The 16,148-nt window shown below is 36.4% G+C and overlaps 1 pseudogene; it reads left to right on the forward strand.

Moving 5' to 3' along the window:
* Positions 1–265: 265 nt before the first annotated feature.
* On the forward strand, positions 266–1,860 carry LOC101338861 (T-complex protein 1 subunit zeta pseudogene; annotated as a pseudogene).
* Positions 1,861–16,148: the final 14,288 nt, after the last annotated feature.

The following is a 16,148-nucleotide window of genomic DNA, read 5'->3' on the forward strand; positions in this document are numbered from 1 at the left end:
AGACCCAGTGCAGCCAAAATAAACAAATATATAATAAAAAAAGAAGAAATAGTTCTCATTTGTCTGTATTTGGAAGATTTTCTTATTATTATCAGTGACCTAAGTAAAAAGAAATTTCACAAGCTGTTAACACTATTTAAATATTCAAACAATAAAAAAGAAAACTCCCTCTCCATAAGACCTGGATAGCGCCTCCCAGCCATGCTGAACTGGCTCTGGGCTTTCCAGACACCGGGTTCCCTCACTTTCTTCTGCTGGGTCAGCTATGGCGGCCAGGAAGACCCTGAACCCCAAGGCTGAGGTGGCCTGAGCCCACACGGCGTTGGCTGTCAACATCAGTGTGGCCTGGGGGATGCAATACGTGCTGAGGACCAACTTGGGGCCTAAGGGCACCATGAAGATGCTTGTTTCTGGTGCTGGAGACATCAAGCTCACTAAAGATGGAAATGTGCTGCTTCATGAAATGCAAATTCAACATGCAACAGCCTCCTTAATAGCCAAAGTAGCAACAGCCCAGGATGACATAACTGGTGATGGTATTACTTCCAATGTCCTAATCATTGGAGAGCTCCTGAAGCAGGGGGATCTCTACATTTCTGAAGGTCTTCAACCCAGAATAATTACAGAAGGATTTGAAGCTGCAGAGGAAAAGGCACTTCAGTTTTTGGAACAAGTCAAACTAAGCAAAGAGATGGACAGGGAAACACTTATAGATGTGGCCAGAACATCTCTACGTACTAAAGTTCATGCTGAACTTGCTGATGTCTTAACAGAGGCTGTAGTGGACTCCATTTTAGCCATTAAGAAACAAGATGAACCTATTGACCTCTTCATGGTTGAGATCATGGAGATAAAACAAATCTGAAACTGATGGAAGCGTAATCAGAGGTCTTATTTTGGACCATGGGGCATGGCATCCTGATATGAAAAAGAGAGTAGAAGATGCGTACATCCTCACATGCAATGTGTCATTAGAATATGGAAAAACAGAAGTGAATTCTGGCTTTTTTTTACAAGAGGGCAGAGGAGAGAGAGAAACTAGTGAAAGCTGAAAGAAAGTTCATTGAAGACAGATTTAAAAAAATGATAGACATGCAAACGAAAGTCTGTGGTGATTCAGATAAAGGATTTGTTGTTATTAATCAAAAGGGAATTGATCCCTTTTCCTTAGATGCTCTTTCAAAAGAAGGCATAGTAGCTCTGCACAGAGCTAAAACGAGAAATATGGAAAGGCTGACTCTTATTTGTGGTGGAGTAGCCCTAAATTCTCTTGATAACCTAAATCCTCATTGTTTGGGACATGCAGGACTTGTCTATGAATATACATTGGGAGAAGAGAAGTTCACCTTTATTGAGAAATATAACAATCCTCGCTCGGTCACATTATTGATCAAAGGACCAAATAAGCACACACTTACTCAAATCAAAGATGCAATAAGAGATGGTTTGAGAGCTGTTAAAAATGCTATTGATGATGGCTGTGTAGTTCCAGGTGCTGGTGCAGTGGAAGTGGCAATGGCAGAAGCCCTGATTAAATACAAGCCCAATGTAAAGGGCAGGGCCCAACTTGGAGTTCAAGCATTTGCTGATGCATTGCTCATGATTCCCAAGGTTCTTGCTCAGAACTCTGTTTTTGACCTTCAGGAAACACTAGTTAAAGTTCAAGCAGAACATTCAGAATCAGGTCAACTTGTGGGTGTAGACTTGAATACAGGTGAGCCAATGGTAGCAGCAGAAGTAGGCATAAGGGATAACTATTGTATAAAGAAACAGCTTCTTCATTCCTACACTGTGATTGCCACCAACATTCTCCTGGTTGATGAGATCATGAGAGCTTGAATGTCTTCTCTGAAAAGTTGAATTGAAGCTTCCCTTGTATCATCTGAATCTCAGACTCTACAGAGCGATCCTAAGAATATAGTTATGGAATTTTTGTCCAAGCTTCAAATGATTTTCAAAGGATTTTTTTTTCCCATATAAAAAAAGGAGAGAACACTGGCACCTATTCAGATTCTGAGGTTCTGAAATTATAATTACAGTATTTTAAAAATTGCACTGTAGTGTACACATACAGGCCATACTTGCCAATAAACAGGATGTTTTGCTTTAGCTTCAGTGATATAAAAATACATGTTAGATAAGCTACCTACCTTGTTATTAAATATTCCTTGAAAAACATCACTACCACCAAAAAAAAAACCTCCTTTAGTTTCAGCATAAACACACAGGCACTCCTTCCCACTAAATGCTCTCTCATCTTTATGACATCCTTTTGCTAATTTATAGCTGGGATTTCTGCCATGCTTCTAGTGAAATAAGACATGTTTATGACTAAGGCTTTCACACTTTCAAAAATTTTTCAACTAGATACTTGAGAAACTTAACATCTTCCTCCTCTAAAGTCAGTATAATTCATAGAGATATCAATATTGAGCAATTTGAATTTCTTGTGGTTGTCAAACTTACAACCATATTTTACAGTGGATTAAGAACACCGTTAGTTCTCTCTTGAGTTTGTCAGAAGAGTAACTTGATTTCTTTGACCTGCTTTCATACTTTTCACCTTATGTTGTTAGACCATGGGATTTTATATCATTTCTCCCAATGGAAAATATAAGACTTCCATAAATGAGGGCTTGACATTTAAAACATTTATTGCTTATTAGGTATATGATTTGCAAATATATTCTGTAGGTTGCTTTTTCATTTTGTTGATTGTTCCTTTTGCTGTGCAGAAGCTTTTGAGTTTAATGTAGTCTCACTTGTTTATTTTTGCTCTTGTTGTCTGTCCTTTTGGTGTCATATCCAAAAATTCATTGCTAAGACCAATGTCAAGGAGCTTTTCCTGTACATTTTCTTCTAGGAATTTTATGGTTTCAAGTCTTAAATTTAAGTCTTTAATCCATTTTGAGTTGAATTTTGTGTATGGTGTATGATAAGGGTATAATTTCATTCTTTTGCATTTCTGTATACCATTTCCCAAACAACATTTACTGAAGAGACTATCCTTTCCCCGTTGTGTATCCTTTTTTAAAATTGAGATATAACTGACATAAAACATTATATTCATTTCAGCTGCACACCAGAATGATTCGATATTTGTATATATTGTGAAATCACCCACCGCAATAAATCTAGTTAGCATCTGTCATTATACATAGCTACAACATTTTTTTCTTGAAATGAGAACTTTAAAGATTTACTCTCTTATCAACTTTCAAGTATGCAATATAGTATCATTAACTACAGTCACCATTCTGCACATTACTTCTCCATGATTTATTTATTTTATAACTGGGTGAAATGGGTGAAGGTGGAAATGGATGAAGGTGGTCAAAAGGTATAAACTTCCAGGTATAAACTTCCCATTGTGTATTCCTGGTGCACATGACAAAGCAAACACTATATAATCTCACTTATTTATGTAATCTTAAAAAAAAGTCAAACTCACAGAAGGAGAGAGTAGAACAGTGGGTTACCAGGGGCTAGAGGGTGACAGAAATGGAGAGATATCAGTCAAAGTGTATAAACTTTCAGTTGTGAGGTAAATAAGTTCTGGGGATCTAACCTACAGTATGGTGACTATAGTTAATAACACTATATTGTATATTTGAAATTTGCTAAAAGAGTAGATTTTAAGTATTCTCACCACACACAAAAAATGGTAACTATGTGAGGTGATATATGTGTTAATTAGCTTCATTGTGGTAATCATTTCATACATATATATATATATACACACACACACACATATATATACATATAAATATATCAAGTTGCAACGCTGTATACCTTAAATTATACAACTTTAATTTGTCAATTATACCTCAAAAAAGCTGGAATAAAATAAAATAAAATACAGGTTCATTGCTTCATAATGTTTCCATTTGGCAGTGAGACCCAGGGTTGCACTATCAGTAGATATGCAATGTATATGAATATAAAAATTTTCCTCAGCATGCACTGTCAATAGACACAGATAATTTGGCTTTGTTTTTGAACATGTTACAAACAGGATATTAATTCTTAGATGACTTAGCTCTAAGGTCAATTCCCGAATAGACTCTGGCAACACCCACATACTCCTATAATAGGTTCTAATAAGAGACACAAACATATCACGCCTATAAACCCAAGTTTCAATCACTACTTTGGACCCAGAATTAAGGATGATGGTGAAACCAACACTATGGTGCTTCCATACAGCTTCTCTACCAGGCCTACAAACTCATCTGACAGCCCTAAGATCAGCCAGTATATCTTACTTCCTGATATATATCAGGCATTTTAAAAATATTTTTATTGTAAAATTAATGATCCATGTAGAAAATTCAGAAAATCCAGAATTGTAAAGAAGAAAATAAAATAACCTATAGTTCTATATTCTAAAGATAACTTCCATTATTTTGGTGTGTTTCCTAGAAACAATTTTTATCTTTTTGTTATATTATCATGAACACCTTTTCATATCCTTAGACATTCTGTAAAAGGAATTTTAATGGTTGTATAATGTTTTACTGTATTCAGGTAATACATAATTTATTTAACCACATTGCTATAGTGAAGAACCTGTTTTAAACATTTTTTAATATTGTAATGTGGTGCATGTGCTGGAATATAATCCTCTAACTCACAGGAGATACACACTTCATGCATTTCTCTTTTAAATCATCTAGCATCCTTGTCTTGGCTCACCAACACTCTCTATCACACTATCTTGGAAACAAAAATTAGTCACGGGGTGTTTTCATGACCTAAGTGCAGGTCAATCCAAGACATTTTCTGGTTTGATAGAGAGATGCTATGAAAATAGGGGAAGAAATGCTCTTTTATCTCTGGAGTTGCTAAAGCAGACAGGGTGGAAACCTGCAGCTGCTGGGGTTTATATTTTCTTCTTTGAGAGGAAACCTATCTGAAGAGTGAAGTCAAGTAAAACGAGCAGAGAGAAATGATAGATGAAGTGCAGGAATGTCCTGGCATATACTGGTCCTTGCTGCCTGAGCCTGGGCCCTGGGGATTGCAACTCCTCCTTCAATTTTGTGAATTTCCCTTGTAGTTTTTCTAGCTTTAGGAACAGCCACATTTCCACTTTCCATTTAAATTATTTTGGGCTGGGTAACTGTCACAATTGAAAAAACTTTTGTTTATTTTGGCATCTATAATTTCTTTCTGAAGACTACTTTTTAAAGTAGAACTTAGGGTTCAAAGAATAATATTTCAAAGCTCTTGATACATATTGCAAAATCGAATTACAGAGAATTAACATCAATTTGCACTGTCAGTAATGAATGTACACCATAGAGAGGTTTCTGAAAAAACTCGAAATGATGACACAACTGTTGTTTTGAGGTTGCTTCTAATTCTGAATTTTTATTTTATTTATCCCACCAATATTTATAAAGCAGCTGCTTCAGTGTGTCAGGAATTGTCCATGAATTAGAATGCAAAAAATGACGACACAGGCCTGATTTAAATGAATTCACATCTGGCTGGGGAAGAAGAAGCCTTCCTATCCAAATATATCATGGACTTCCCTGGTGGTGTGGTGGTTAAGAATCCGCTTACCAATGCAGGCGACGTGGGTTCAATCCCTGGTCCAGGAAGATCCCACATGCTGCGGAGCAACTAAGCCCATACGCCACATCTACTGAGCCTGCACTCTAGAGCCCACGAGCCACAACTACTGAGCCCACATGCTACAACTACTGAAGCCCGTGCATCTAGAGCCCATGCTCCGCAACAAGAGAAGCCAACGCAATGAGAAGCCCTTACACCACAAAGAAGAGTAGCCCCTGCTCGCCACAACTAGAGAAAGACCGCACGCAGCAACGAAGACCAAATGCAGCCATAAATAAATAAATAAATCCAAATATATCATGATGCAGTGAGTAATATAACAATAACATGCTTGGAAAATGAGCAAATGGGAGGATACCAGCACCTGGACTGGCTTTGTGGAATTGATAGAAGGTATACAAGTTTAAGAGTCTCCCCACAAGAGGGGATAAGAAGTGTGGAGCAGGCATACCCATAGAAAAGATCTGAGAAAGCTGCAGAATCCCTAATAGGGTTGAAGGAAGGTATTTTTCTCCTGAAATCAGTCAGTAGAGACTGCAGGAGGTGACTGCTTCTTCAAATGCAAAGTCAGTAATGTAAGACTTCAAGGAACATGAAAAAAATTGAGAAAGCATGATACTACCAAAGGAACACATTTTCCAGTAACTGATCCAAGAAATGGAGATATGCAATTTGCCTGATAAAGAATTTAAAATACTTGTTTTAAGATACTGAACCATTACATTGTATACCTGAAATATAATGTTAAATATCAATTATGCTTGTATGAAAAAATAAAGCAAAAGAGTTGTTTTCACAAAACTCAGTGAGCTACAAGAAAACAGAAAGACAATACAATGAAATCAGGAAAGCAATACGTGAACAAAATGAGAAGGTTAATATAAAGATAGAAATAATAAAAAAGAATGAAACAAACTTGGGAGCTAAATATTACAATGAAGAAATGAAAAATGCAATAGGGAACATCAATGTCAGAGTGGATTAAGCAGAAGAAAAAAATATGTGAAGTAGAATACAAATCATTTAAAACTATCCAGTCAGAAGAGAACAAAGGAAAATGAAAAAGAGTTCAGAAAGCCTACATGAGCTATAGGAAATTATTAAGAGAAGCAATCAACGACATCATTGAGAAATAATCTATACATTATTGGCGTCCCAGAAGGAGGAGAAAGGGAAAAAGGAGTAGAAAGGTTATTTAAAGAATTAATGGCTGAGAACTTCACAAGTCTGGGGAGAGATCTGAACATCCAAGTTTATGAAATTCATAGGTTGCCCCAAAATTTCAACAAAAGATAATCTTCTCCAAGGCACTTTATTAAAAACAAACAAACAAAAAAAACTGTCTAAAATCAAAGACAAAGAGAGGATTTTAAAAGTAGCAAGAGAAAAAAAATTACACACAAGGGAACTCCTGTAAGGCTATCTGCATATTTCTCAGCAGAAACTTTGCAGGCCAGGAGAGAACAGAATGACATAGCCAAAGTGCTGAAAGAAAAAAAGTAACCAGAATATTTTACCAGGCAAGGCTGCCCTTCAGAAATGAAGGAGAGACAAAGACGCTACCAAATAGACAAAAGCTGAGGGTGTTTATCACCACTACACCTGCCTTACAAGAAATGCTAAATGAAATTACCTCTGTTTGCAGATAATTTGATCTTACATATAGAAAATCCTAAAAACTCCATCAAAAAATTGTTAGAATTAATAAACAAATTACGTTGTAGGATATAAAATCAATTTAAAAAATTAGTTGCATTTCTATACATCAACAATGAAATACCTGAAAGAGAAATAAAGAAAACAATCTCAATTACAATAGCATCAAAAACAAAATATTTAGATATAAATTTAACCAAGGATGCAAAAAATTCATACACTGAAAATTATAAAAATGTTTAAGAAAGAAATATAGAGACACAAATAAATGGCACAATATCCCCTGTTTGTGGATCAGAAGAATTAATATTGTTCAAATGCCCATAATACTCAAGGCCATCAATAGATTTAATGCAATCCGTACCAAAATTCCAGAGACATTTTTCACAGAAACAGAAGAACAATTCTAAAATTTGTATGAGACCATAAAATCCCCAAATATTCAAGGCAATCTTGAGAAAGAACAAAGCTGAAGACATCATACTTTCTGATTTCAAAATATATTACTAAACTATAGTAACCAAAACAGTATTACTGGCAAAAGTGGACACACAGACACATGGAACAGAATTGTGAGCCCAGAAATAAATCCATTCATATATGGCCAACTAATATTTGACAAGGGAACCAAATATATTCAGTGGAGAAAGCATAGTCTCTTCAATAAATGGTGCTGGGAAAACTGGATATTCACATGCCAGAAGAACGAAATTGGACCCCTATCTTAAACCATTCACAAGAATTTACTTGAAATGGAATAAAGACTTGAATGTAAAACCTGAAACTATAAAACTACTAGAAGACAAAGGGAAAAACGTCATTGACACTGGTCTTGACCATGACTTTTTGGATGTGGTGCCAAAAGCACAAGCCACAAAAGCAAAAACAAAAAAGTGGAACTGCATCAAACCAGAAAGCTTCTGCATAGCAAAAGAAACAATCAACAGAATAAAAAGGCAACCTGCAGAATGGAAGAAAATATATGCAAACCATATATTGGATAAAGGATTAATATCCAAAATACATAAGGAACTCATATAACTCAGGAGCAAAACAACAAAAAACAATCCAACTAAAAAATGGGCAGAGAGGGCTTCCCTGGTGGCGCAGTGGTTGGGAGTCTGCCTGCCGATGCAGGGGACACGGGTTTGTGCCCCGGTCCGGGAGGATCCCACGTGCCGTGGGGCAGCTGGGCCCGTGAGCCATGGCCAGTGAGCCTGCTCGTCCGGAGCCTATGATCCGCAACGGGAGAGGTCACAGCAGTGAAAGGCCCGCGTAAAAAAAAAAAAAAAAAAAAAAAAAAAAAAAAAAAATGGGCAGAGGACCTAAATAGACATTTTTCCAAAGACATACAGACAGCCAATAGGTACATGAAAAGATGCTCAACATCACTAATCATCAGGAAAATACAAATCAAAACCATAATGACATATCACCTCACACATGTTAAATTGGTTTTTATAAAAAAGACAAGTGATAACAAGTGTTGGCGAGGATGTAGAGAGAAAGGAAGCCGCCCACACTGTTGGTGGGAATGTAAATTGGTGCAGCCACTACGGAAAACAGTATGGAGATTCCTCAAAAAGCTAAAAATAGAGCTACCATATGATCCAACAATCTCATTTCTGGGCATATATCCTAAAAAATGAAAGCACTATTAGAAGAGATAGCTGCACTTCCATGTTCAGTGCATCATTATTCACAATAGGCAAGATAGGAAAATAACCTAAATGTCCATTGATGGATGAATAAATGGATAAAGAAAATTATATATATATAATTATTGTATTATATATATTATTATAATTATATAATATAATGGAATATTATTCAGCCACAAAAATGAAGGAAACCCTGCCATTTGCAACAACCTGAATGGGCCTTGAGAGAGCATTATGCTAACTGAAATAAGTCAGAACAAAAAAGACAAATACTTTATAATCTCACTTATATGTAGGGATCTAAAATAGCTGAACTCATAGAAACAGAGTAAAATACTAGTTGCCAGGGGGCTGAGGGGTGTAGGAAATGGGAATACTTTGGTCAAAGGTACAAATTTGCAGTTATAAGATGAATAAGTTCTGGAGATCTAATGTACAACAGGGTTACTATAGTTAACAATACTACATCATATACTTGAAACTGCTGAGAGAATAAATCTTAAACATTCTCAACACAAAAAGTGGTAATTATGTGAGATGATGGAGGTATTAAACAACCTTATTGTGGTAATCATTTCACAATATATATATTTACCAGAGCATCATACTGTACATCTTAAACTTACACACTGTTATATGCCATTGTGTCTCAATAAAGTTGATTTAAAAAAAATGCTAAAAAAGAAGTTGCATGACCCCTGCTGTTTTTCCTTGATATGCTCTGCTGGAAAAAAAAACATGTGTCAGTAAAGCTCTTGGCAAGTTCCTTTTGAACCCCATCTCTTGATATCAGAAATGACTAGCTTGTATATTGTTCTGAATCTAAAACTCATCTAGTGAGAAAATGAAGAATATTGTCTGCTGGGGTTTAAAAAAAAAACTTTTCTGGGAAATTTTCCTCAGCTGAAAATTTCTTTACTGATTTAACTGACCTGGTTATTTCCTTTGTTATTCATTTTATTTACTCCTATATTACATACCTCACCATTACATTTTATTTAACAGTCTTTCTGTGAGTAGTAGGCCTCAGTCTTCAATTTCACTAGTCTATAATACCTTTCTTTATATTTAATGTTACTAAAGTTCATTGAATTTCCAAATGAATCTCCTTTGTAACATCTCTATGTCTTTTTCTAACAAATATAGTCATTTTCCAAAATGGCAGCATGAAGTATCATTTACATATAATATTATTCAACAATTCTGTGATGCAAACATTTCATCAGCCTCCATAAATAGTGTATGATTTTTAAAAGTTAAAAAGAGGATGTCACCACTAAAACAGCAACACTGACCTCTATCAACCAAGCCTCCTGGGCAAGGATCCAAAAAGTCTAGGGACATTCTATCTAATAATACTGGCCTAATCAAAGATATCTGCACAAGAAAAGGAAATTCTATTTAGTGTCTGGTTAACACTAGTCCAATTAATGATATCAATTCTGTTTGTGAGAACAAAGAAGAACCTGGAGAGGAGGTGAGATAGGGAGGCACAAGGGGGCTGTGGAGGGGTCACCTTCCAACAAGGCTGTCACTCCATCCTCCCTCTTAACTGTCTACACTGGAGAAAGATAGGAAAGTAGTGAAGAGTCTAATACAGGACATTCACTATAAAGCTGCTGAGGCGTAGAGGAGTCTGTGAAATATCCAGCAGCAAAAACACTAGCTGAGAGAGAGAACGGGCTATTACATCCTCATATTTCCACTCAGAGATTTTCAGACAAGAAACTATTTAAGCCAAGCTGACTGTATTATTTTTATACAGGATGAAGAAAAAAACCAAAAAAAACATATATATATATATATATATATATATATGACACTATATATATATATATATATAGTGCCAACTGGTTTTTATACCGTTTTCAAAGATGGAGGCATAGCTCCCCCAAATGCAAACACTCCAAATGCAAACCATTTTTAGTCTTGAGGGTAATGGATGTGGAAGTATAATAGCTCCCATGGTCAGGGAATAACTGATAAAACTGAACACTGCAGTTTATCCCTGGCCCTGGGAGCAGTCTGTCTGCTCCAAGTGCCAGCATTAAGAAGATACATCGTCTGGAGATTTTAACAGAAACAATAACAAAACCAACTAAAAGTCTTTTACGTAAGCTGTCCATTATGTAGGATGGGCAATTCTAAATATCTGGGATAAAATATTCCTATCTGAAAAGATCTTCTATTGGCTGTTTAAGTTCTGTGGTCATTGTTGAAATTTAATACTAGAGATGAAAGCTTTAAATTAAAACACGTTTCTTTCTTATCCTCTTATAAACATCGAGAGTTAATTGGGAAAATCCCCATTACACAGTCATCCCTCAAAAAACAGGGACTCAACTACACAGGTTGTTTGAGAGAGTCCCTAATGTTCTGAGCTCTGTGAGCTTGCTTTATTCAGAGCTCACGTCACTCATCCCCGTGCTCTTGCCTTTTCTTGCACATCAACAGGAGATTAAAATTGAACTCTGCAGGCACAGTGAGCAACCAAGCAAAGAAATATAACTTGAGTTACTTCAATTCTGTCATTTTAAGCTACCAGTTGTAATTTTCACATGTATTTAACATTTTAAACAGTGAAAAATAGTGTGAACTACCAAGTATGATGATTTTCTTCTGTTAACTTTTTTTTTTTTTTTTTCCCCAGTACGCGGGCATCTCACTGTTGTGGCCTCTTCCACTGCGGAGCACAGGCTCCGGACGCGCAGGCTCAGCAGCCATGGCTCACGGGCCCAGCCGCTCCGCGGCATGTGGGATCTTCCCGGACCAGGGCACGAACCTGTGTCCCCTACATCGGCAGGCGGACTCTCAACCACTGCGCCACCAGGGAAGCCCTTAAGTAAACATTTTGACTTGCACGTGAACTATTTTTTATGAACTTAAATCTTTATTATTGAGATTTAGTCTTCTAAAGTTGTTTGTTCTTTAGCTTTAAAACAATTAACAAAAAATCAGTTCCCTAACTGAACTGATTTTCATGTTTCCGGATATGATTTGATATAAAAAATTCCAATAATAAATATTCCATTCTCTGTTTTTCTATTATATATTGATATTTTTTGTTTTATGATGATTACTGACAATATTTTTCTATGTAGATAAATGCGGTCTTAAAAATGACCTTTTCCACGTATAAAATATATTAGGCATGCCACCATCTCATCCATATCATAGCTGATTTACTTCCTTTTACCTCTGTGGATTTTTGCTCATTTCTTCCACTTGTACTCCTACTGGTTAATGTCTGCCATCTTCTCTACACTCTGATGAAATCCAATACTTTATACTATATTGACACTGACTGACACCAACTGTCTGTGACACCTTTTTTTCCCCCTTTTAATTGGGAGAATTTATGTTTGAAGTCTTGTGTTACTCTCTGATAAGTACAAACACTCTGATATGTTACAAACAAGTGAATAAACACAGTTCCTGGGTATGCTTATTCATCCAAACATTTACCCAACTGTACTTTCAGTACTTCTCTTCTGCCACTTCATCACAAACTCCCACCCTGAGACACAATAAACGGGCACCAGACCTGGTTATGGGTTATCTCCTCTGCTCATCACCTAGATGACAGCATAGCTTGTTTCTTGCTTCACTCAGATTCTCAAATGACAGTTTAGAAAGAATTTGTCTTTACCACGGATAAAAATAACTCCCATCCCTTTCACTCTGTTCCTTTTTCTCTACTGTAGTTTCTACTATTTGTTCACTCATTTACTGTAATTTTCCAATATTCTGTGAGCCCCAAAGCATGAACACTGGCTGCCTTATTCACCACGATATTTGGTAACATTGCCTAAAATAGTGCCTGGCACTAGGAAGCACTCAATATTTGTTGAGCAAATGCTCTGATCTCCAGGAGACTCTGGAAAGGAAGACAACTTGTAAAATGCATTGTAGGAGACCCACCTTCACCCCATTTTTGAGTTTGATGAGTGGGAAACTGGAACAAATCTTTTTAATTTGGAGATACAAAGGTAGAAAGAGAGTATAGGCCTCTGTATTAGTTTGCTAAGGCTGCTGTAACTAAGTACCATAAACTGAGTGGCTTAAACAACAGAAATGTATTGTCTCATAGTTCTGGAGGCTAGAAGTCCGAGATCAAGGTATCAGCAGTGTTGGTTCCTTCTGAGAGCTGTGAGGGACAATCTATTCCAAGCCTCTCCCCTAGCTTCTGCTGGTTTGTGGGCAATCTGGCAATTCTAGCTTCTAAGAAGTATCACCCTGATCTCCGCCTTCATCTTCACATGGCATTCTCCCTGTATGTATGTCTGTCTCCAAAATTCCCTTTTTATAAGGATGCCAGTCATATTGGATTACAGCCCATCTTAATGACTTCACCTTAACTAATTATATCTGCAAAGACTCTATTTCCGAATAAGAACACTGAGGGTTAGGACTTCAACATATGAATTATGGGGCAACACAATTCAATGTGTAATAGCCTCCTTGGCAAATCTGAGGGAGATGGGAAGTCTTGTAGAAGGTCTCCTGAAGAATCATGGAGATCCAGCACAAGATTAGAAATGGTGGGGTGGCATGTTCCAGGCATAAGGGGCAACAGCCTTCCATTTACCCTCCTAAGGGTCCTATGGTTTCAAACAAATAACAGAACATCCAAAAGCTGAAGTGATACCCCAAGAGAATATTAGTTTAGAGAGAAATTGCCGGCAGACTTGTAAATGTCTTGAAACTAGTTCAAGGGAATGCTGCTACAGAGGGTGCATTTTGCACTGGCTTTGGGATTCAGCCGTTGTGAATTTCTGCTGATGGCAGGGTGAGCGGAGACAAACCCAAAGGCCAGACTGCATGAGTTATATCACTTTAGATGCCAGCAGGAGACTGACATAGAGCAAGATGGAGAAAAACGCTGACTTCCCACTGGTGACAGTGGCGTTTGTGTAAGCCAGTACGATTTAACATCAATCCCAAAGAAAAAAAAGAGTCCAAGTACAGAATTTTTCTTAGTTAAAGCTGAAATGACTGAGAAAAATCACCAAAGTAACTAGGCTTATCTGGAAGTGGTAGGATCCTAATAATAATAATAATAATAATAATAATAATAATAATAATAATGTTGTTATTGTATCAGAGAGAACCAGGGACTGGTATAGAGTATGTTGTGATAGAAATTAATTTGTGGAAAAGAAAGAAAAGTTACCTTTTGTCACATAAGGCCTAAATTTGTGGTCTATTAAGTCTGTACCCATCAAGTTTTCTTTAACCAAGGAGATTCTTTAACCAAGGAGAATATTGGAAGGATAACTTGCTATTGATGTACTATTATGAATAATGCCTAGACAGTACAACATAAAAATTAAAGGTTTCATATATTTTACTGGCTGGAAAAATACATATTATGGGTAAAATCCATATGTTTTTTTGGTGTCAACATGATCAATATTCCCACTAATCTCCATTAAATATCATATAATAAATGGATCACCTAAAATAATACAAGAATAAGACTTGTTCTTTTTTCTGTAATTTTAACTCCCTCTACAATATACCTTTCTAATGGTTACTTATGACCACTTGCTCACTCTTTAAGGCAGATTGAGTTCCTCTAGGAGACGTGACCACAGCCACCCTTGCATCCCACCTGCTGGTTCTTGGTCTTTCTCAGAGCGAGCTGACTCAGGACAGGGTCAATTCTGCCCTCCTTTTCCTAGATGCCCTTCCAGGTTATGCACAGCCATTGTACCCATTCCCAGCTTATTGGTCATTTTTTTCCCCTTGACTGAAGTGAAAATGTTTTCTCCTGGAAAAAAAACTGTGGAGGCCCTGGTTTTATAAGTTTGATGGCTCTTATAATAACATCATTTAAAACAAGCAAAAAAAATGTCCTTCCTAAACCAGCTACATGTTTTACACTATTCATATATTTAGACGTACCGCTCTCTTTAATTTTCACTTATTTCATCCCTTCTGCAACAGGATCTTCTTTTCATTTGGGAAGTCTTACCTGCCATTTGTGAGGATGAGGCACACGAGGGTTATAGGAATCTCTCTTGGGGCTCCATGTATGCTTCCTTGCTTCAGTGCACCACAAATCAGGGTCCTGATTAATGTGCAAGTCACCCCTGACTGCTGAGTTGGACGCGCCATCTCACAGCCACCTGAGTAATAAGAACACTCTTGATGACTTGGTCCCTCACTGATGGTCCCTTCCTTCTTAGCCTGGGGGCCCATTTTGCTTCCTGTATTTTCCTAGGATATAACAACTACATTGAGGAATGTTTCCTCTCTCTCCTTATTCTCACTACCTTCTTGTAGGACTTTATGGGAATCTGCACACTAAATCATCCCACAAGGATGTAAGACCCTCTCTTTTTAGGGTCTTTCTGACATTTAAAAATAAAGATTGGAACTTGTGATAGTAGTTAGGACCACTATAAAGGAGCAGATAGCCTGTGTTTACTAGACTGATGGGGCTCACTGAAGAGGTTTTTACACCAATTTGCAAGGGACAAAAGATGCCTTTATTTTGATTTTTTATTCTTGTTAAATAAAATGAGAAATAACTTGCAAAATATTAACCTTAAGAAGAGGGTAGTTTGTTGGCAATATTTCAACATATATATGAATAAGCAAAGGTGACTTATAAAGAAAAATGGGTACTATTCTAATCAATAATTATTGTTATCATTCATACTGCCCTGCCACATAATTCTCAATTTAAGTATTTATGTACACACCCAGATAAAATGTAAACTCCTCCAAGAAAAAGGAAAGTTTTATCATGTATTATAATTTTATCTAGGACACCCAACAAGGGCTTTTCACATAGTGGGGCTGTCATATATATGTTATTGTATATGCAGAGATGTATATATACTAAATGTATCACATATATAATATACGCATATATCTTATATATTTCTTTAATATTTTCATATATTACACACATATACTAAAGCTACCGCATATATCTACTATATACTTACTCTATATCATGTATATATACTTAATATATATTTACATATTTTGTAATATACACCTTACATGTATGCATCTTGTGTAGCTTATAAGATATGCATGCATGTATTATAGTTCACATATATCTTATAATATCTTCATATTTGGTGTGATTCTTATTTTAACAGACAATTTTTTTCCCTAGGAAGCAAAAGCCAAGTAAAAAGATTTGGAATCTTTAAAAAAGACCCATGTTAGACTGTTAAATGTTAACGATGCTATGAATTCCTAAGCTGTGTGCTAACCAAACACATTATTAAAAGT

Source organism: Tursiops truncatus, chromosome X, assembly GCF_011762595.2.
Source record: "Tursiops truncatus isolate mTurTru1 chromosome X, mTurTru1.mat.Y, whole genome shotgun sequence".
Taxonomy (NCBI): domain Eukaryota; kingdom Metazoa; phylum Chordata; class Mammalia; order Artiodactyla; family Delphinidae; genus Tursiops; species Tursiops truncatus.